This window comes from Trachypithecus francoisi, unplaced genomic scaffold (assembly GCF_009764315.1).
Source record: "Trachypithecus francoisi isolate TF-2019V2 unplaced genomic scaffold, Tfra_2.0 Contig01474, whole genome shotgun sequence".
NCBI lineage: Eukaryota > Metazoa > Chordata > Mammalia > Primates > Cercopithecidae > Trachypithecus > Trachypithecus francoisi.
The window spans coordinates 7,928,845-7,949,086 of NW_022681435.1; the positions used below are offsets into that span (position 1 = coordinate 7,928,845).

The 20,242-nt window shown below is 41.0% G+C and overlaps 1 long non-coding RNA gene across 1 annotated transcript in view; it reads right to left on the minus strand.

The window, feature by feature from the left end:
* Window positions 1-4,123: 4,123 nt before the first annotated feature.
* Window positions 4,124-20,242, minus strand: part of LOC117098873 — a 28,933-nt gene continuing 12,814 nt past the window's right edge. The window contains exon 3 of the long non-coding RNA XR_004443625.1: window positions 4,124-4,363. This is a non-coding gene — a long non-coding RNA (uncharacterized LOC117098873). The remainder of the gene's footprint in view (window positions 4,364-20,242) is intronic.

A 20,242-nucleotide genomic window follows, 5' to 3' on the forward strand; every position in this document is an offset into this window, starting at 1 on the left:
TGCAGTGACAATTTCAGATGTGACTGATTAAGAGGAATTGCTAAAGAAATTTGCAGAACAGTAGCAATGAGGCAGCCATGATCTCCTTAACAGGATATTAAGGTCTAGTACTTCTGAATTCTCATTTCAATCCTGTCCAGGAATTTCAGACTTTATTCTCCAAGATGCTTCCTCTCTCCCCTACCTTCATGTATTTACAACAAGGATCATTATTTGCAATCGGTGAATTTCCAGTTAACATCTTCCAGGAAAACCACCTTCCTGAATCTCCATACCAGATTCAGCTGTCATCTGCTATTTACTCTCAAGTCCAACTCAGACCACTGCCAAGATGAAGCTGGTGTCTGGAGCATACGTTTTCTCCTTGGGGTCTTGATTACCAGTCAGTTTGGCATCTTATGAGATGATATTAAGAGAAAAGACTGAATTTATTTTTCTATCCCACCACAAAATCTCTTGACATTTGGGTTTCCAAGCAAACCTAAAAGAAGTGAATTAAGTAATTAAATCCTGCTAACCATGTACAAGACAACTTTCAAAAATTATTTCATGTCATCCTTACAAATGTCTTCTAATATTGATAATATTATTTTTCCCATTTATAGATAAAAGTTAAGGTCAAAGATCAGTTACTCGCCTAAAGCCACAGAGCTAACATGCAGTCAAGCCAGAACATGAACTCAGGTGGTCTGAATTCAGAATTCAACCTCTTGCTATTATGCAATACAGTATCTTCCCTGGAACTTTCATGTAGAAATCTAGAATTGATGGTGAAGCTTCCTGGTTCCTCCCAAATTTCGTGTGTTGGCAGCCACTTCACAATAGATAAGCATGCAAGCTGTGGCACATCTGTTGTTCTTTTGGTGGAAATGTAGTCATTCAGTTTTTACTTTTGGCTATGTTATACAGGGTAGTTCTCCTTCTCCTCTCCTGCTTACCAAATTCATACTATTAGTTCTATATTCAGTAATGAATTCTACAGTCACGGTTACAGTGAAAGTTTACATTCTTAAGCGTGACATTCAACCCCCTCTATGAGCTGGCCCTCTCATACTTTCCTACCATCCCCCTCATTTTTCCTCATTTGCTGAAAGCGCTGGGCAAGTGTATTCACAATCACAACTTGTGGGTCTCCTGTCTACGCATTTTCTTAGGATGCCCTTCTCATGTCGAATGGTGGTTCCCATCTAGAATTAATTCTTGTTCATATTTCAAAAATCCTCATAGGAACTAAACAGTCACCTAGAATAATAGACTAAGTAAAATATGAAGTTTCTTGACTTTTGACCAAAAATGCTAACTCAGTGTGAAATACGGATTATCTCATCTGATTAGAAACTCTGATTAACAGTAATGCATGGGTTTTTCTATCAGATTGAAAAGTGAAGTACCTCTTGATAAATGCAAACGTACTTATAACGACAAATCTTTTAAACAGCAACATGGGGTGGAGGAGGGAATAGAGAATTTAAAAATTGCCCCTTGGCAATAGAAAGTTTAGGAACCAATTGACCTGCTGTGGTCCTTATTCTAGCCTCAATTTTTAAATTAAAATTCTTTATGTTTTTTGGCATCTCAAATAAATTCTTTTTCCATGAAGTCTTCCCCTATATTATCAACAAGTAATCTTTCCTTGCTTTTTGATCCTATATTATGGTATATATGCTGTTCTCATAGCAATCTGCTTTCCTGTTTTGTTGGTTCTAAGATGCTATCAAATATAATCTGTATCATTATTTTATATACAACAAAGAAAGAGGAAACACTAACTACCAACTAAACTACAGCATATCATCTGGAATTTAAAATGTAAAAAAGTGCAAAAAATGTTACAGAATTGATGAGGAACAACATGATGAGTAGTTTGCATTTCATTTCCCCTACTACATCTTTGAGAGCCTCATTTATTTCCGTTTCCTCAGGACCTTATACTCTGCCTTACATGTGGTATATGTTCAATATGTGTATTATGTTTAATTATTAGCTTAGAACTGCCCCAAAAGACTTTCAAAACTTGGTGACATTAAGGCCCGTAATCTGTTTCTGTCTTTTGCATTCACTTATAGACAAGTCCCATCTATAAATTAGACTACAAAAAAGAAAGCATGGAATCCTAACAGACTCCTCATCTACATATCAGAAGTAAACATCTAAAAAATTTGTTAGTTTTCTCTTGTGCTTTTTATTCAGATAACTTGAAGTGCTATACAGAATATTCCCTATTTGCAACTCTTGAACAATTTATTTTCAATAAAAATTGGGGCAAGCGTGGAAGAGCATACAGGAGCAAAAAGAGACAAGGAAAAGTCAATTCAAAACTGAAATCTCTTCTTTTTGTCCCTGGAAAACACCATAGGCTTAGTGGACCAATGGATGTTTGATTGGCTGCATGGGTGGAAGTTTGGATGGATGATGTGATTAACTATTACTACAATAGTGCTATATAACCAACAACAACAAAACCTCAGTGCCATACAACAATTCACATTTATTTACTTCAGGTGGTTTGGCTGGGTCCTCTGCTGATCTTGGCTGGACTCAACCACGTATATATACAGGTCAGGCAGGAGGCTGCTGGTCTAGGTGGGGCTAAGCTAAGGCATCTAGGCTGAAGTGACTCTGCTCCACATGCCTTTCATCTTGATGGGAACAGAGACCTGACCTGGACGTGTTCTCATGGTAACTGGCAGAGCGTAGAGGAGCAAGCAGAAACGTACCAGTCTTCATAAGACTGAGGCTAGGCTCAGAGCTGTGCACTGTCACTTTGGCCACATTCTATTGGCTGAACCAAGTAACATAACCAAACTCAAGTCAAGAAGCAGGGAAATACATCCTGCTTCTTCAGAGGAGGACTTGCAAAGTCACATGGCAAAGGGCATAGTTACAGGAAGGAGCAAAGAATTGGGGTCAATGATGCAATTCTACCCTGTATGGCAATGATGGTATCCTCCACATAAATATTGATTTAGAGTTGACAGAGTATATTCACAAGTGTTTTCTCATTGAATTTGGACAACTAAATGAGAAGGGTAGAGTAGATATAATTATTACAACTTTACTAAACGAAAGCTGGGGGAAAGGAGATGGGGAAACTTAGAGAACTTAAGAAACTTGCCCAAGATATACACTTTTAAGTGAACATGATGGAATTAAAATCCACATTACAATAGTCATTTTGGGTTACCACTTACAGTTCCACTGTAGGCGTAGAGTTTGTGTGCTTTTGGTAAAGGACTATGTCAATTAAATTAAATTAAAGGACTATGTCAATTGTTCTAATATCAGAAAATCTCTGATATTAGACTATCTTTGGGAACAACCTACCACACCCAAAGTTCCTTGGACGTCAGCTCTGGCTGGCTTCTAGGCTACATACATGAGCACAAGTTGCTGCTTGTTTTTAGATAAATACATTAATTTGTGAAGAGATTGGGCCGGGTGTACCAAGAATGATGAAAAACCAAATTGGTGGCTGCACTGAAATGTAAACAGCATCACACACTGATAAACTGCTTATGGATTTCCTGTCTTCAACTGATTGGAAAATAAACTAGTTTGAGGTGATGAACAGTAACATGTTGGAAGTAATTGGTTTAGTAAGAAAAAAGGTGTTAATTTAGAAATAGCAATATTGCTGCCCTCCTAGTAGATTAATATATAGTATAAACAGAACAAAATCGGAGCTCCCCAATGATCTGATAGTTTATTATTTCATTTACCACCACATCCAGCTCACAAACATGACTCTCAGAGTATGTAGGTTTTTGCATCTCTACCAGAAACACTGTCACTTTGCTATTTAATTACTGCCATTTACATACAGAGTGTCAAAAAACACAATTACAACAAATTTAGCTTAAGTATCTCAATTGGCTTTATTGTGATCCTAGAATAGGGCAACACTTCATTCCATAAAATAAAATAAGTGTTCCAGTGAACTGAAGAGAGGAGGTTGGCTTTATATACAGAAAAGGGGATGAAGAAAGGAGAAACAAAGAACAAAAATGAATTGGTCATTTCAAAGTTAATTTCCTTGCAAGGCAGGGACAGAGAGACAGAACAATCTGATTGGTTAACAGCAGATTACTTCGAGTCAGTCTGTTGTAAGGATTAAAACAGAGGAAACATCATTTTCATGCTGATTGAAGATTGAAACTGGTGTCTTTGGGAAATTGGGTTATCTCTCTCTTCTGATTTCTTGGAAGGCCAAGTAACAACTCAGTGTTGGTTTGGTGAGCATGGGTGACTCCATATTGATTTTTAGTCTGGTCTATTGGAACCTAGTCCAGGAGCTTAGTCCAAAACAGTGGCCTCGTATAGTTTTCATTTAATAAGAAGGAGAAAGCATGAAGGTCAAGGTCACCTAATGAAATAAAGATTGGGAGTAGAAATAGGAGAGATAATTGAAGTTCCCAGTAACTAATAATTATACCAATAACTCTTAGTCAACCTAGTCTTCAGTGGGAACCATCCTTGAACCTCCTGCCAAACCCACCCAAAGTTAGGATCCCTGTTAGGATCTCAGAGCATCCTACACTGTTCTTTTGTAGCACTGTGTCAATTGCAATGTATTGTTTATTCATATGACGATGATTATGATGTGTCATATCCTACCTAGACTGTTAGACTTATGAGGGGAAATCAGGACATTTCTGGTTCATGTCTTACATCCTAGGACCTAGAACAATGCCTGTCACATATTAGGCACTCTTCACATTTGCCAGATGAAAGACTGATTTAATGTTACCAGTTTTTATCACTTCTACCTCCTTACAGCATGTTCTCTGTGACTCAGAATGGAGAGGGTATAGGAGAAAGCATGCTCTTGATCAGGTGCCCTGCCCCACTTTCTGAGGGTTTCTCCTCATGAATAAAACACAGCTCTTTCTATTCTTTTTTCCCATCTCTTGACACCAGCCATTATGCTCTATACTCCAGATGCATTGCCTTCCATTGCCCTTCTTTCGGCTCCTGAACCTGAAAGCCCACCTGCCCCTGGGTCACTGCACAAATAGCCCATCTGCCCTGAACACCAACTATGCAACCCCTCCTACCATTTAAATGATTCATGTCCCACCTGCAGGTGAAGTATTGCCTTAGGGAAGCCTTTATTGACTCCCCAGACTAGGTCGGCTGTCCCATGTCCCATCACAGTCTCTCATAGAATCACCTAGTGCTCTCTTTGGTTGCAGAAACTACAGTTGCTATTTTTCATTTGTTTGTGCTCCATGAAGGCAGCAATCATCACAATTTTGCTTACCACCTAACACCCCTGATTTTTGCTCACCATTTAACACTCAGAGTTTGGCATTGTACCTGACATTTGTTCAGAACTAAATAAATATTTATCGAATTAATCAATCAATGAATGAAACGCACACACACACCTCTCTTACATCTCTTCCTCTCTTCCCGTAGGGATGAGAACCCAGGTGCAATAAATCTGGCTCAACAATTAACTTTCTGTTGATATATCAATACATTTGAATTCAAGTGACCCAGGCTTTAGCCAAGAAACAAGTCCCAACAAATTGTCCACAGATTCTTTGCCTAATTCAGGCAAGACGTTTTATTCACCTCAGGCTACGTATTAGGAGTCATTTAATTTAAAAAAAAAAAGATGCAAAAATACCTGTCTCCTTAGAGAAAGACTTTATCTCACCATCAAACCAATCATTAGTGAGCTTTCTTTTTATAACTGTTTTCTGTTTTATCACAGTTTATCACTCACATTTTAAAAACTCCTTCTATACCCACCCCGCCACATACGGCCACAGCTTGTTTGCAAAGAATGCTGATCATGCTTTCAAACAAAACTGTTCCCATATGCTTGTGATTCATTTCCCCCTTCCTGCCTTTGCTTCATTTGTTTTAGAATTGGAGTTTAATTTTGAAACCATTGCTGTGACAGGAAGTGACTAGGGAGAGGAAGAATTAGAAGAGAGGGACCTCAGAGCTGAGAGGGATGAATGAAATGGTACGTTGCTTATTCAACCCACAGATGGGATCAAAGACTGTTAGACTGCAAAAGCCCTTTAAAGGAATACCAAATTCCCACTTGATCCTTTCCTTCTAGCTTAAAGCAGGGGGCTGGGAAAAACATGATCTTATCTCCATTTCTGGAATGCATGACAGTCCCATTATATACCTTACAACTGAATAGCAGCATAGGGTTCAGTTGCTGACCAGAGTGATGTTTTGAAAAGTACAAGCATCCTATCTCCAAGGAATATTAATAAAAATCATGAAATGAGTTGGCTGATATTTTCTGCTGCCTATTACAACTCAGCACATGACCTTTTAATGGAGAAAATGTTTGTAATATAAAACTAGCCTGACATTCTTGGATAATTTATTCATTCAACAAATATTATTCAGCATCCATTATGTGTCATAGCCCTTTCTAGGCACAGGATTCAATAGTGAAAAAAACACAGAACTATCCCTGCCCTCACAGAGCTTATATTTAAAGGGAGAGGACAGACAAACAACCAAGCCAGAATAGATATAGATATAGATATAGATGTACTATAAAGGAAGAAGAAGGGAAAAGGACTAAGAAATGCAGGGGGGTGAGGTTGGGGGGTTGTTATTTTGAAAAGGATGGTCAGAAAAAGGTCTTATCTATCAGGTAAAGAGGTAAACCACATGGCCATAGAAGGGACAATGTGTTAGGCTATTTCTGCATTATTATAAAGGAATACCTGAGACTAGGTAATTTACAAAGAAAAGGGGTTTAATTGGTTCATGGTTTTGCAGGCTATATAAGCATGGCACCAACATCTGGTCAGCTTCTAGTTCAGGCCTCAGGAAGCTTACAATCATGGCAGCAGATGAAGCAGGAGCAGGCATATCACATGGCAAGAGCAGGAGCAAGAGAGAGAAGGGAGAGGTTTCAGACTCTTAAACAACCAGATCTTGTGTGAACTCAGTGAGAACTCACTCATCACCAAACGGATGGTGCTAAGCCCTTTGATATGGTTTGGCTGTGTCCCCAACCAAATCTCATCTTGAATTCCCACATATTGTGGGAAGGACTCGCTGGGAGGTAACTGAATCATGGGGGTAGGTCTTTCTCATGCTGTTCTCATGATAGTGAATAAGTCTCACAAGATCTGATGGTTTTAAAAAGAGGAGTACCACCGCACAAGCTCTCTCTGTTTGCCTACTGCCATCCATGTAAAATGTGACTTGCTCCTCCTTGCCTTCCACCAAGATTGTGAGGCCTCTCCAGGCATGTGGAAATGTAAGCCCATTAAACCACTTTCTATTGTAAATTGCCCAGTCTCATGTATGCCTTTATCAGCAGCATGAATACGGACTAATACATTGTTCACGAGGGATCTGCCCCCATGATCCAATCACCTCCCACTAGGACCCACCTTCAACATTGGGAATCACATTTCAATAAGAGATTTGGAGGGACATACATCCAAATCATATCATTCCATCCTTGGCCCTTCCAATTTCATGTCCTTCTCACATTTCAAAATACAATCATGCTTTTGCAATAGTCCCCCAGAGTGTTAACTTGTTCCAGCCTTAACTCAAAAGTCCCAAAGTCCAAAGTCTTATCTAGAGATGGGTTCCTTCCACCTATGAGGCTGTGATATCAAAAGCAAATTATTTACTTTCAAGATACAATGGTGGCATAGGCATTGAGGATACAGTCCCATCCCAAAAGGGAGAAATTAGCCAAAAGAAAGGGGCAATAGGCCCCAGACAAGTCTGAAACCCAATTGGGCTGTCATTTAATCTTAAAATTCTAAAATAATCTTTTGACTCTATATCCCACATCCTGGGCTCAATTGTGAAAGAGGTGGGCTCCTAAAGCCTTGGGCAGCTCTGTCTCTGTGGCTTTGCAGGGTGCAGCCTATGTGGCTGTTCTCATGGGTTGGAGTTCAGTGCTTGTGGCTTTTCCAGACAGAGGATGCAAGCTGCCAGTGAATCAACCATTCTCAGGTCTGGAGGGTGGTGGCCTCCTTCCCACCACTCCACTAGGCAGTCCCTTGGTAGGCACTCTGCATGAAGTCTCCAATCCCACATTTCTCCTTTGCACCACCCTAGTAGAGTTTCTCTGGTGTGGGCTCCACCTCTGCAACAGGCTTCTGCCTGGGCACCCAGGCTTTTCCACACACCCTCTGAAATCCCATTGGAATCCTCCAAGTCTCCTTCACACTTTACACCATGTGGAAACTGCCAAGGCTTGTGGCTTGCACCCTCAAGAGCTGTGGCTCAGGCTTTACCTGGACTCCTTTGAGCTGCAGCTGCAGCTGGAGCTGGAGCAGTTGGAATGCAGGAAGCAGTGTCCTGAGGCTGCATAGGGAAGCAGAGCCCTGGACCTGACCCCTGAAACCACTCTTTTATTATAGGCCTCTGGGCCCATGATGGAAGGGGCTGCCTCAGAAATCTCTGAAATGCCTTCCAGGATTTTTCCCATTGTCTTGGATATTAGCACTTGACTTCCCTTTAGTCATGCTAATCTAGCAAGTGGTTGCTCCATAGCCCACTTGAATTCCTCTCCTGAAAATGCTCTTTTTTCCTCCATCACATGGCCAGGTTGTGACTTTTCGAAAGTTTTACACTCTGCTTCCCTTTTAAATATAGGTTCCAACTTTAAATCATTCTTTTGCTCCTATATCTGATCCTGGCTATTGGAAAGAGCCAGGCCACATCTTGAATACTTTACTATTTAGAAATTTCTTCCACCAGATACCGTAAGTCAAACCTCCAGAGCCCTAGGACATGGACACAATGCAGCTAAGTTCTTTGCTAAAACATAAAATGGGTGACTTTTGCTCCAGTTCCCAATAACTCCCTCATTTCCATCTGTGACTTCATCACTGTGGACTTCACTGTCCATATCTCTATCAGCATTTTGGTCACAACCACCTAACCAGCCTCTAAGAAGTTCCAAACTTTCCTTTGTCTTCCTGTCTTCTTTTGCGCCCCTCAAACTTTTCCACCCTCTGCCTGATACCCAGCTCCAAAGCCACTACCACATTTTCAGATATCTTTATATCAATGTCCCACACCTCAGTACCAATTTTCTGTATTAGTGCATCCTTGTGTTACTATAAAGGAATATCAGAGACCAGATAATTTAAAAAGAAAAGAGGTGTAATTGGCTCACGGTTTTGCAGGCTGTACAAGCATGGCATCAACATCTGCTAGGCTTCTAGTGAGAGCTTCAGAAAGCTTACAATTATAGTGGAAGACAAAGTGGAACCAAGAACATCATGTGGCTAGAGCAGGAGCAAGAGAGAGAAGGGGGAGGTCCCAGACTCTTTTAAACAATCAGATCTTGCATAAATTAACTGAGCAAGAATTCACTCATCACCAAAGGGATGGTGCTAAGCCACTCACAAGGGATTCTCCCCTATGACCGCCGACCAGACCCCACCTCCAACATTGGGCATCACATTTCAACATGAGATTTGGAGGGGACAAACATCTAAACCATATCAGACAGGGAGAGCACTCTACACAGATGAAGAAGCAAGTGCCAAAGTTCTGAGGCAGGAACACATGTAGTATACTTGAGGAGCACCAAGGAAGCTGATGCTGCTAACGTGAAGTGTCAGAGATAAAGTGAGATGGTCAGAAGCAAGCCAATCCCATAGGCCTGTGTAGACTATTTGAGAAATTGAGGTTCTACTCTACATGAGACAGGAGATAACTAATGGTTTTTGAATAAGGAGTGACATGATCTGACTTCTATTTTCAAATGTTCACTCTGATTGCTGTGTTGAACTAGACTATAGGGGGTGGGACAAGGACAGATACAGAGAGACCCATTAGACAGGAGGCTAGGTGATACTCCACACAAGAGATGAGGGTGCTCTGAAACGGGGTTATTGAGAGAAAACGGTAATAAGGTATATTCACTTCTTAAAACAAAGTACTGCAAACTTGGTGATATAAAGCAATAGACATTTATTCTCTTACAGTTCTGGAGGCCAGAAGTCCCAAGTCAGTATTGTTGAGCCAATATTTAGGTGTCAGCAAGGTGCATACCCTTCAGAAGCTTAGGGGGGAATCTGTTCTTTGGCTCTTGCAGTCTCTGGTGGGTGTTGACTTGTGGTTGCATCACTCCAGTCTTCAAGGCCAGCATCTTCTCATCTCTTTTCTCTCTCTTGCCTCTTTCTCTTTCTCTCTGCTCTATCCTCCCCTTCTCCGCCGTATCTATCAAGTCTCCCTCCACCTCCCTTTTATAAGGATACATGTCATTGTATTTAGGTCTCACCTGGATAATCCAGGATTATCTCCTCATCTCAATATCCCTAATCACATCTGCAAAGACATTTCCCCCTCCCTTTTAAATAGCTATATAAAATAACATTTACAGATTCCAGAGATTAGGATATGAATGTCTTTTGGAGAGCATTTTTTCAGCTTATTCTTTTTTTTTTTTTGAGACAGAGTCTTGCTCTTTTGCCCAGGCTGGAGTGCAGTGGCCGGATCTCAGCTGATGGCAAGCTCCGTCTCCTGGGTTTATGCCATTCTGCTGCCTCAGCCTCCCGAGTAGCTGGGACTACAGGCGCCCGCCACCTCGCCCGGCTAGTTTTTTATATTTTTTGGTAGAGACGGGGTTTCACCGTATTAGCCAGGATGGTCTCGATCTCCTGACCTCGTGATCCGCCCGTCTCGGCCTCCCAAAGTGCAGGGATTATAGGCTTGAGCCACCGCGCCCCGCCTTTTCAGCTTATTATAGAAGGGATCAGAAAATGAATTTTTTAAAGGAATAAACTGTAGGATTTTCTGATAGATTACTTTTTGAGTGGGAGAGAAAGAAGTAAGGTGACCCCAAAGCTTTTGGTCTTTGCACTATTTCTCAGAGGAAGATTCTGGAAAAATAGGGTCAGATAAGAAGATGAACTCAGTTTTGGATATGTTAAATGTGAAAACCCTATAAAATATACAAATCGTGCTTTAGTAGGAAGTCAGACTTAAGTCTGGATTTCAGAGAAGATCAGACAGGGCCTATACAGTTGTGAATCATTGGTATACAGGTAGAATGTAAAGCCATGACACAAAGTGAGGCTACACAGTGTGCCAGTTTGGAACTGTGTTAACTTGGCTAAACTGTAATTACATGTCCAGAATTTCTTTCCTTGTATGGTTATAGATTAGCATTGACCAAGAAAGAACTTTGCATGAGACTGGAAGGTAGGAGTGAAGCAGCTGCCATTATTCTTTGAAGGGTGTCTGATTAGATACTGAGGGAGGCAGACAGAGAGGGGCAGGGGGACTCCAGCCTCTCAGTTTTCCCCACACTGCATCCAGCTCCTCCTGTGACAACAGCAGCCCCAGGCCCACCAGCCAGCTTGGTGGCAACAGCCTTCCCTGGACGTCTATGTCTCTCCTTCCCAGTCACACTTTTGCAGCCAGATGTGCCTTTGGAAGCACAAACTTGTCCACCCACCCCAGTGCTTAAGGAGGGCTGGTAGTGACTTTTCTCTCATCTCTTCAACTCCCCCTTTCAGACTCTTCCTTCCCTAGCTTCTTCCACAATTGTATGAGTTCTTACTCCAATAACAAGTCCCATTCAGTAATACTCATTGTGATTCTGCTTCCCTGATTAAACCCTGACTACCTGTACCTATGGAGCAAATCTAGATGGTAACAAGTCCAAGAACTGAATCCTGCGACATCCCAAAGTTTGGAAATGAGAGAGAAAAGGAAGAATCAAGGAAGGAAACTAAGCAGGAATGATCAGTGGGCAGAAGAGCCTGAAGCTTATACAATTTTGGCATCTATCTTAAAGAAAAAGTACATAAAATTAAAATTAATTACCAATATGAATATAGATTTAGAATGGGAAAAATCACATCAAATTGCAGTTTTTTAAAAGCTGACAAATATAACAGATAATGTGAAGGTCCTTTAGGTCCCACCTGGATAATCCAGGACAATCTCCTCATGTCAAGATCTTTATTTTAATCACATCTGCAAAACTCCTCCCCCCTTTAAAAATAGCTATTTAAGGTAACATTCATAAATTCCACAATATTTTAAATTATTTAACTGCCTGATACACTCCTACATTTGTGTCTTTACATTTTGAGCTGCATACTTTTAAAATATCTCTTTATATTACAGTTGTTTTTTACTGTTACTTTCTACAGGGAAAGTAGAAAAATAATCACTTCTCCTGGCATGATTAAGCACAGTTTTTAAATTATTCTTAGCTTGTATGCATAAAATGCATAAAATCAGTGTCTTTACACACAAACTTCCTTGGTGTCTATGGTCCTGACAGAGTTTAAACAATCCTTAATTAAAACAACCTGATTCAAAAATAAGCAAAGAACTTAAATAGACATGTAATAGTCCATTTTCATGCTGCTGATAAATACATTCCCAAAACTGGGAAGGAAAAAAAGAGGTTTAATTGGACTCACAGTTCCACATGGCTGGGGAGGCTTCAGAATCATGACAGGAGGCAAAAGGCACTTCTTACATGGTGATGGCAAAAGAAGACAAGGAAGAAGCAAAAGCAGAAGCCCTGATAAACCCATCAGGTCTTGTGAGACTTATCCACTATCATGAGAACAGTGTGGGAAAGACTGGCCCCCATGATTCAATTACCTCCCCCTGGGTCCTTACCACAACATGGGGGAATTCTGGGAGATATAATTTAAGTTGAGATTTGGGTGGGGAGGTAATTTAAGTTGAGATTTGGGTGTGGACACAGCCAAATCACATCATTCTGCCCCAGCCCCTCCAAATCTCATGTCCTCACATTTCAAAATCATGATGATCTAGGATCATCCCCTCATCTCAATATCCTTAGTCACATCTGCAAAGATGTAGTCCCAGTAGGGGACTCTGCGTGGGGGCTTTGACCCCACATTTCCCTTCCACACTGCCCTAGCAGAGGTTCTCCATGAGGCCTCCACTCTTGCAGCAAACTTTTGCCTGGGCATCCAGGCATTTCCATACCTCTGAAATCTAGGCAGAGGTTCCCAAACCTCACTTCCTGACTTCTGTGCACCTGCAGGCTCAACACCACATGGAAACTGCCAAGGCTTGGGGCTTCCACCCTGTGAAGCCACACAGCCTGAGCTGTAAATTGGCCCCTTTCAGCCATGGCTGGAGCGGCTGGGAAACAGGGCACCAAGTCCCTAGGCTGCACACAGCACAGGGACCCGGTGCCTGGCCCACAAAACCACTTTTTCCTCCTGGGCCTCCAGTCCTGTGATGGGAGGGGCTGCCATGAAGTTCTCTGACATGGCCTGGAGACATTTTCCCCATGGTCTTAGGGATTAACATTAGGCTCCTTGCTACTTATGCAAATTTTTGCAGCTGGCTTGAGTTTCTCCCCAGAAAACGGGTTTTTCTTTTATATTGCATAGTCAGGATGCAAATTTCCCGAACTTTTATGCTCTTCTTCCCTTATAAAACAGAATGCCTTTAGCAGCACCCAAGTCATCTCTTGAATGCTTTGCTGCTTATAAATTTCTTCCATCAGATACCCTAAATCATCTCTCTCAAGTTCAAAGTTCCACATATCTCTAGGGCAGAGGCAAAATGCCACCAGTCTCTTTGCTAAAGCATAACAAGAGTCACCTTTGCTCCAGTTTCCAAAAAGTTCTTCATCTCCATCTGAGACCACTTCAGCTGGATTTTATTGTACATATCACTATCAGCATTTTAATCAAAGCCATTCAACAAGTCTCTAGGAGGTTCCACACTTTTCCACATTTTCCTGACTTCTTCTGAACCCTTCAAACTGTTTCAACCTCTGCCTGCTACCCAGTTCCAAAGTTGCTTCCACATTTTCAGGTATCTTTTCAGTAACTCCCCACTCTACTGGTACCAATCTAATGTATTAGTTCATTTTCACGCTGCTGATAAAGACATACCCAAAACTGGGAAGAAAAAGAGGTTTAATTGGAATTACAGTTCCACATGGCTGGGCTGGGAAGCAAAAGGCACATCTTACATGGTGGCGACAAGAGAAAATGAGGAAGACACAAAAGCGGAAATCCCTAATAAACCCATCAGATCTCATGACACTTATTCACTATCATGAGAATAGCACAGGAAAGACCAGCCCCCATGATTCAATTACGTCCCCCGGGTCCCTCCCACAACATGGGGGAATTCTGGGAGAAACAATTCCGATTGAGATTTGGGTGGGGACACAGCCAAACCATAACCATATCTAGACATGTCTCCAAAGAAGATATACAAATAACCAGTATGCATATAAGAAGATTCTCACCATTACTAATCATTAGGGAAATGCAAATCAAAACCACAATGAGATACCACTCACCCCCATTGGGGTGGCTAGTATATTTTTTAAAAATCAGAAAATAACAAGTTTTGGCAAGGATGTAAGAAATTGAAACTCTTGTGCATTGTTGATGAAAATGTAAAATGGAATAGCCAATGTGAAAAACAGCATGGCAGTTCCTCAAAAAATTAAAAATAGAATTACCATATGATCCAGCAATTCTACTTCAGGGTATATACCCCAAGGAATTGAAAGCAGGATCTCAAGGAGATATTTGCACACCCATGTTCTTTATAACAGCTAAAATGTGGAAGCAAGATAAGCAAAACGTGATGTATGCATACAATGGAATATTATTCAGTCTTGAAAGGACATTCTGACATATGCTATGTGGATGAAACTTGGGGACATTATGCTAAGTGAAACAAGCCAGTCCCAGAAAGACAAATACTGAATGATTCCACTTATATGAGGTACTTAGAGTCATCAAAATCATAGAGACAAAAAGTAGAACAGTGGTTGCCAGGGGTTTGGGGGAGGGGAGAATAGGGAGTTATTGTTTAATGGGTATGGAGTTTCCATTTTACAAGACAAAAGAGTTATGGAGTTAAGATGAAGGAGTTATGGTGGTGATGGTTGCACAGCCTTATGAATTTACTTATTTATTTTTAATTCTTTATTTTATTTATTTATTTTTTTGAGACAGAGTCTCGCTCTGTCGCCCAGGATGGAGTGCAGTGGCACCGTCTCAGCTCACTGCAAACTCCAACTCCTGGGTTCAAGCAATTCTTCTACCTCAGCCTCCCAAGAAGCTAGGATTACCCACCAACATGCCCAGCTAATTTTTTGCATTTTTAGTAGAGACAGGGTTTCACCACATTGGCCAGGATGGTCTCAAACTCCTGACCTCAGGCGATCTGCCCACCTCAGCCTCTCAAAGTGCTGGGATTACAGGCGTGAGCCACCACACCCATCCTTTAATTCTTTTTTAAAAGATTTTAAAAATTCTTTTTGTAGAGACGAGCATCTCACTGTGTTCCCCAGGCTGGTCTTGAACTCCTGGACTCAAGTGATTCTGCCACCTCAGCCTCCCAAAGTGCTGGGATTACAGGCATGAGCCACTGCACCTGGCCCCTGAATATATTTAATATCACTGAACTATACACCTAAAAATGGTTAGGATGGTAAATTTTATGTTCTGTGTGTTTCACCACAATTTTTAAAATTAGACAGAGGTATATAGTACATATTTAATTGTATTCCTTTGTACTCCCGATAAGAGAGAACTTCCTTTCAGACGAAGCATCAGATAATTGAATTTTACAAAAAGAGCTATAATTTTACATATCTGATGCTGAGAAGAATTATCTACAACTACTTTCCACACCTTGTTTCCCTTTCACTCTCACACACTTCCAGTGCTGCATACTATATGCCACATTGATAATGGTTTTCATTTCTGCCCTACCACCTTTGCCTCAATTCCAGTTAAGCCAGTACCCTGGGCAGTAGGAAAATTCCTCTAAGCACTCCTACTCCAGAGGGATAGAAAAATCTCAGCCACCCACAGGAGAAACTACAAACCACCTAAATACATCCCACTAAACCCAAACTACACATATCTCCAACTCAACTTAACTCAGTCTCCAAAATACTTACAGTCATTCCAATATTCCAATACCATCTCACACAAGGGCAAGTTATTAAATTTCTAATATGGAAACTTTCAAATTATACAAAAGTAGACAGAATAGTATAGTAAATTCCCAGGAACCCCTGCACCAGTTTCAACAATGATGGATTCATGGCCAGTCTTGTTTCCACTGTACTCCACCCACTTTCTCCTTTCCTCTGCAGCTTTACAGCAATTTCTAGATATTACTGTATTTTGTCTATCAATATTTCCATATGTATTTCTAAAACAGAATTATTTTAAAATAATAACAATGCCCTAAACATACTTCAGCAAACATGAATAATAATGTCCTAATATTCTCAGATATTGTATCCAAATCTCTAATGATCTCATGAGATGCCATACATTTATTTTTATGGTTTGTTTGAATCAGAATTTAAAGTTGTGATTAATTGATATGTCTCCAGTTTTTTAAAAATCCATAGATTTCTTATCTTGTTTTTGTAATTAATTTGTTTAAGGAATCAGGTTGTTTTCTCTGTAGTTTCCCACAGTCTGTATTTTTCTAATCAAATCCCTATGCATCATGTGTTTTTTTGTGTTCTCTGCCTGCTGAATTTCCTCTAAATTGGTCATTGCATTTAGAAGCTTGATAAGATTCTGGTTTGACATTTTTGGCAAGGTCAGGTGCACTTACTGTCTGGCTGTATCTCTGTTTGATGTTAGAGGATGTTGATGATCAATGTGGCCTTAGGTTGACATCCCCAAAATAGATCCAGAGACAAGGATCACTGTGAAGGTGACCATGTAGCACCTCGGGAGACCAGGAAGATGATGCAGGAAGCAGAACAGGCAGGAGAGGAAACCCAGCAAGATCATGATCTCAGGCAAAATCCCAGAGGGCAGTTTCTTTCTGATCCACAGGGAAACTTGGCCATGTAGGTTGCACTTCAGAACTGCACTGACTCAAGGCAAGGGATCTAGGTTTTAGCATGCCTGTATTTTTCAGTGATTGCTCAAGAGTTTCTGCAGAGGTGGGCACTATCCAGCATTAGCAGCTCTGTGTATGTCTGGGGCAGGTGGGTGCACAAAACAGTAATGAGAGATCAGAAGGGTCAGAGTGGAGCTTCCAGATCATCTGCATATGAGGGGAAGTGTGACCGATTATGCTAAAATATCTTACTTTGCAAACACTCCAAAAAGAGATGAGCGTGTAAACATATTCCTAGATGGGCCTTAGAAAGGGCCCACAACAGTGAGGGGCCCTGAAACTTAAGCTTCTTTGGCTTCAAGATAAATCCATCTCTCTAGTGAGGAAGAAAGAAAATGAGAGATTGTGGTGTCCTGGAAGATAAGAAGAGAGTATGTTTGAAAAAGAGAGTGATGATGTGTTTTAAGATCCTGTGACTCATCAGATCTGCTGGTCTTACTGCCTTTTCATTGTCCTTTGTCTACCTCATGTCTTCACATTTCCCACTGTCCAGCTTAGAGTCTGTGATCCAGAATTATAAGCACTATCAACTCCTTCACCTCTGTTGATGGGTCAGGAAGATGAAGACCTTTGGATCTGGCTATTTGGAGATTATTAGAGACCATCACAAAAGTAGTAACGGTGGAGTATTAAGAACAAAAGCCTAATCAGAGTGACTTTGTATAGAAATTGTAGGAGGAGAGAGATTGGAGAGAAGCAGAGACATCCCTCAGTATCCATGGTGGATTGGTTCTAGGACCCTCTTCAGATGCCAAAATCTGTGGATACTCAAGTCCCTGATGTAAAATGGTGTAGTATCTACAAACAACCTACATATATCACTGATATACTTTAAATAATCTCTAGATTATTTGTAATACCTCATACAATGTGAATGCTCGTAAATACTTGTTATACTATATTTTTTTATTCATGCTGTTTTTTATTGTTGTATTAAAAAAATTTTTAGACTCAGGGTCTTGCTCTGTTACCCAGGCTGGAATGCAGTGGTACAATCATAGCTTACTGCAGCCTCAAACTCCTGCACTCAAGCGATCCTCCCATCTTGGCCTCCCAAAATGTTGGGATTACAGGTGTGAGCCACTGCGCCCAACCTGGTTTTTGTTTTTTGTTTTCTTTTCTTTTCTTTTCAAATATTTTTGGTTCTCGGTTGAATCTGCAAATGCAGAACCCTCGGGTATGGAGGGCCAAATGTATAGCACATTTTTTCATGAAGTTTTGCTGAAACGGATGACAAAGTAATGAAGTGATTGCTAGACAGAAATGTGGAGTTAAAGATCTGTTTATTGGAAGATAGGGAAAGTAATATATTTGTATATTAAAGGGAATGATCCTATAGAAAGACGTACAGAGGGGAGAATGGCTAGGTATTTACTCCTGATTAAGTGACAGCAGACAGAACCTATGGACAAGTGGAAGGGTTGACCTGAGATAGGAACATTTAAGGTTCATCCCCAACAACGGGAGGGAGGCCAGATGGAGGAGAGTAGGTGGTAGGTTTGGGAGTAAGAGCAGAAGAAAGTTAAATAATGTCTTCACCTGAGATTGTAGAGAAGGAGGTGTGGGAGGCTTGAGGAAAGTGATAACAGGTGTCTAGGAGAGCCAGATAGTGAATTGACTAGCGAAATGTAGCAGGATTTCCACGCAGCCCTCGGGGCCCACATGAAGCTGTCAGTTATGAATTTAGAGTGAGGCCAACCAGCATGGTTGGGTGTTGTTCTTCAGCCATGATCAGCTGTGGGTTGTAGGAGTGAATAGGTGGAGAAATGGCTAGCCAAAGTTGAAGTTTTTCTAGGCTGGTTGGAGACAGAGGCAAAAGAGATGAGAGTGCTTGTAATTCTGGGTCATGGACTCTAAGCTGGATAATGGTGGGTGTGAAAACATGACGTGATAAGGAACAGTAAAAAGGCAATAAGACCAAGAGATGTGATAAGCTGTGAGATTACTAGGCTTCCAGGAAGAGTGTGCTGGAAGGTGACCAATGAGTTCACTTCTACTCGAGATTGTGGAGATGGCGTAGTTAATGGTTATAACAAAGTCTAAGATTTGGCCACACGAGCGGATGGCTGAAAGAGGGTGGGGAACACATTATTGACACAGAGAAGAAACCAGGCTCATCGATATGGCTATTGTAATTATTGAATCATAAATTTAATATCTTGTGGCCAATTACTGAGGAAGCTCATTCTTATAGCATCCGTGTCCCTCCCATTTTGCACAATTATCAAAAAGACCATTGTTTTCTCAGTTAGTTTTAGTTGAAGCAGATCTTATGGGATGCTTTGTGAAGAGTTTGCCCAATCAATGCAAATAGGACAACGTGGCAGGACACTGAGACCCTGTACCAGGCAACTTGTATCCTTTACATTCTGCCTTTTGGAAATGAATGTCCTCAAGGTATATAAATTTTAGTTCTGCCATTTACCTCCTAAAACATTACCACCTATAAATACTGAGACATTTTCAGTTTTTCATAGAATGAATTCATCCATCTGATGCTGAGCTTTTCTCTACAGAAAGCTAAAATCTCTGTGGTCATCTACCGGTATTTGTGCCCACAGACTGGCTCTCCTATCTTGTAACTATGGATGAACTCTGTATGCTCCTGACTAAGGTCAGAATGTGCTGAGAACAAAGCCATTTATGACAAGAGGGAGCTACCAAGGGCCCTGGTACTTGATCCAACAAGGGTCCAGCTTCTTGCATAGAAACCTCTAGGTCATTTAGACTCACCTGTCTCTCATCAAGTCCTGGCTTTTGTCAAATTCTCACTGTTTTCCTGTCACATTTTTCAACTGTCTCACCTCTCTCCCTGTACTTTTTCAAAGCCAGGGTTCTTCCAAAGAAATAAAAAATGTGGTTAAAACAAATATCTAGACAGACTCTAAGAATGATAAGCCTAAGACTCTAAGAAGGATAAGCCAAGTCTCAAAAACAACCAGAGCCTAGAGAGAAAAGAGTGAAGGAAGAATGGCAAGCTTTGCTTTGGATGGTGGGAGTATCAGGTCCTAGGATGGAGAAGGCTGAGCTGGTGTGTGGATGGATATAACCTCAGTTTGGGATTTTTTGTTTGTTAGTTTTGGGTTTTTTTGCAAGACCACCTCACTGCCAGCCTCTTCCAAATCACACTGGCAGGGGAAGCGAAAATCTCAGGGAACCAAGATTCTCTGCTCTGTCCATAACCACAGCTCACATCATGATCTTATGGCAACTTTCTTCTTTATTCCACCTTCAACTGGCATCCACACCAGTTATGGCTGCGTTAGTTTGAAATGTTGCAGCCAAGATTGTCTCTTTCCCCATTCCCTGCCAGGCTCTGACTTAGAATTAATTTCTTTGGGATAGGACCTTACCAAATACTTCCAGGTCC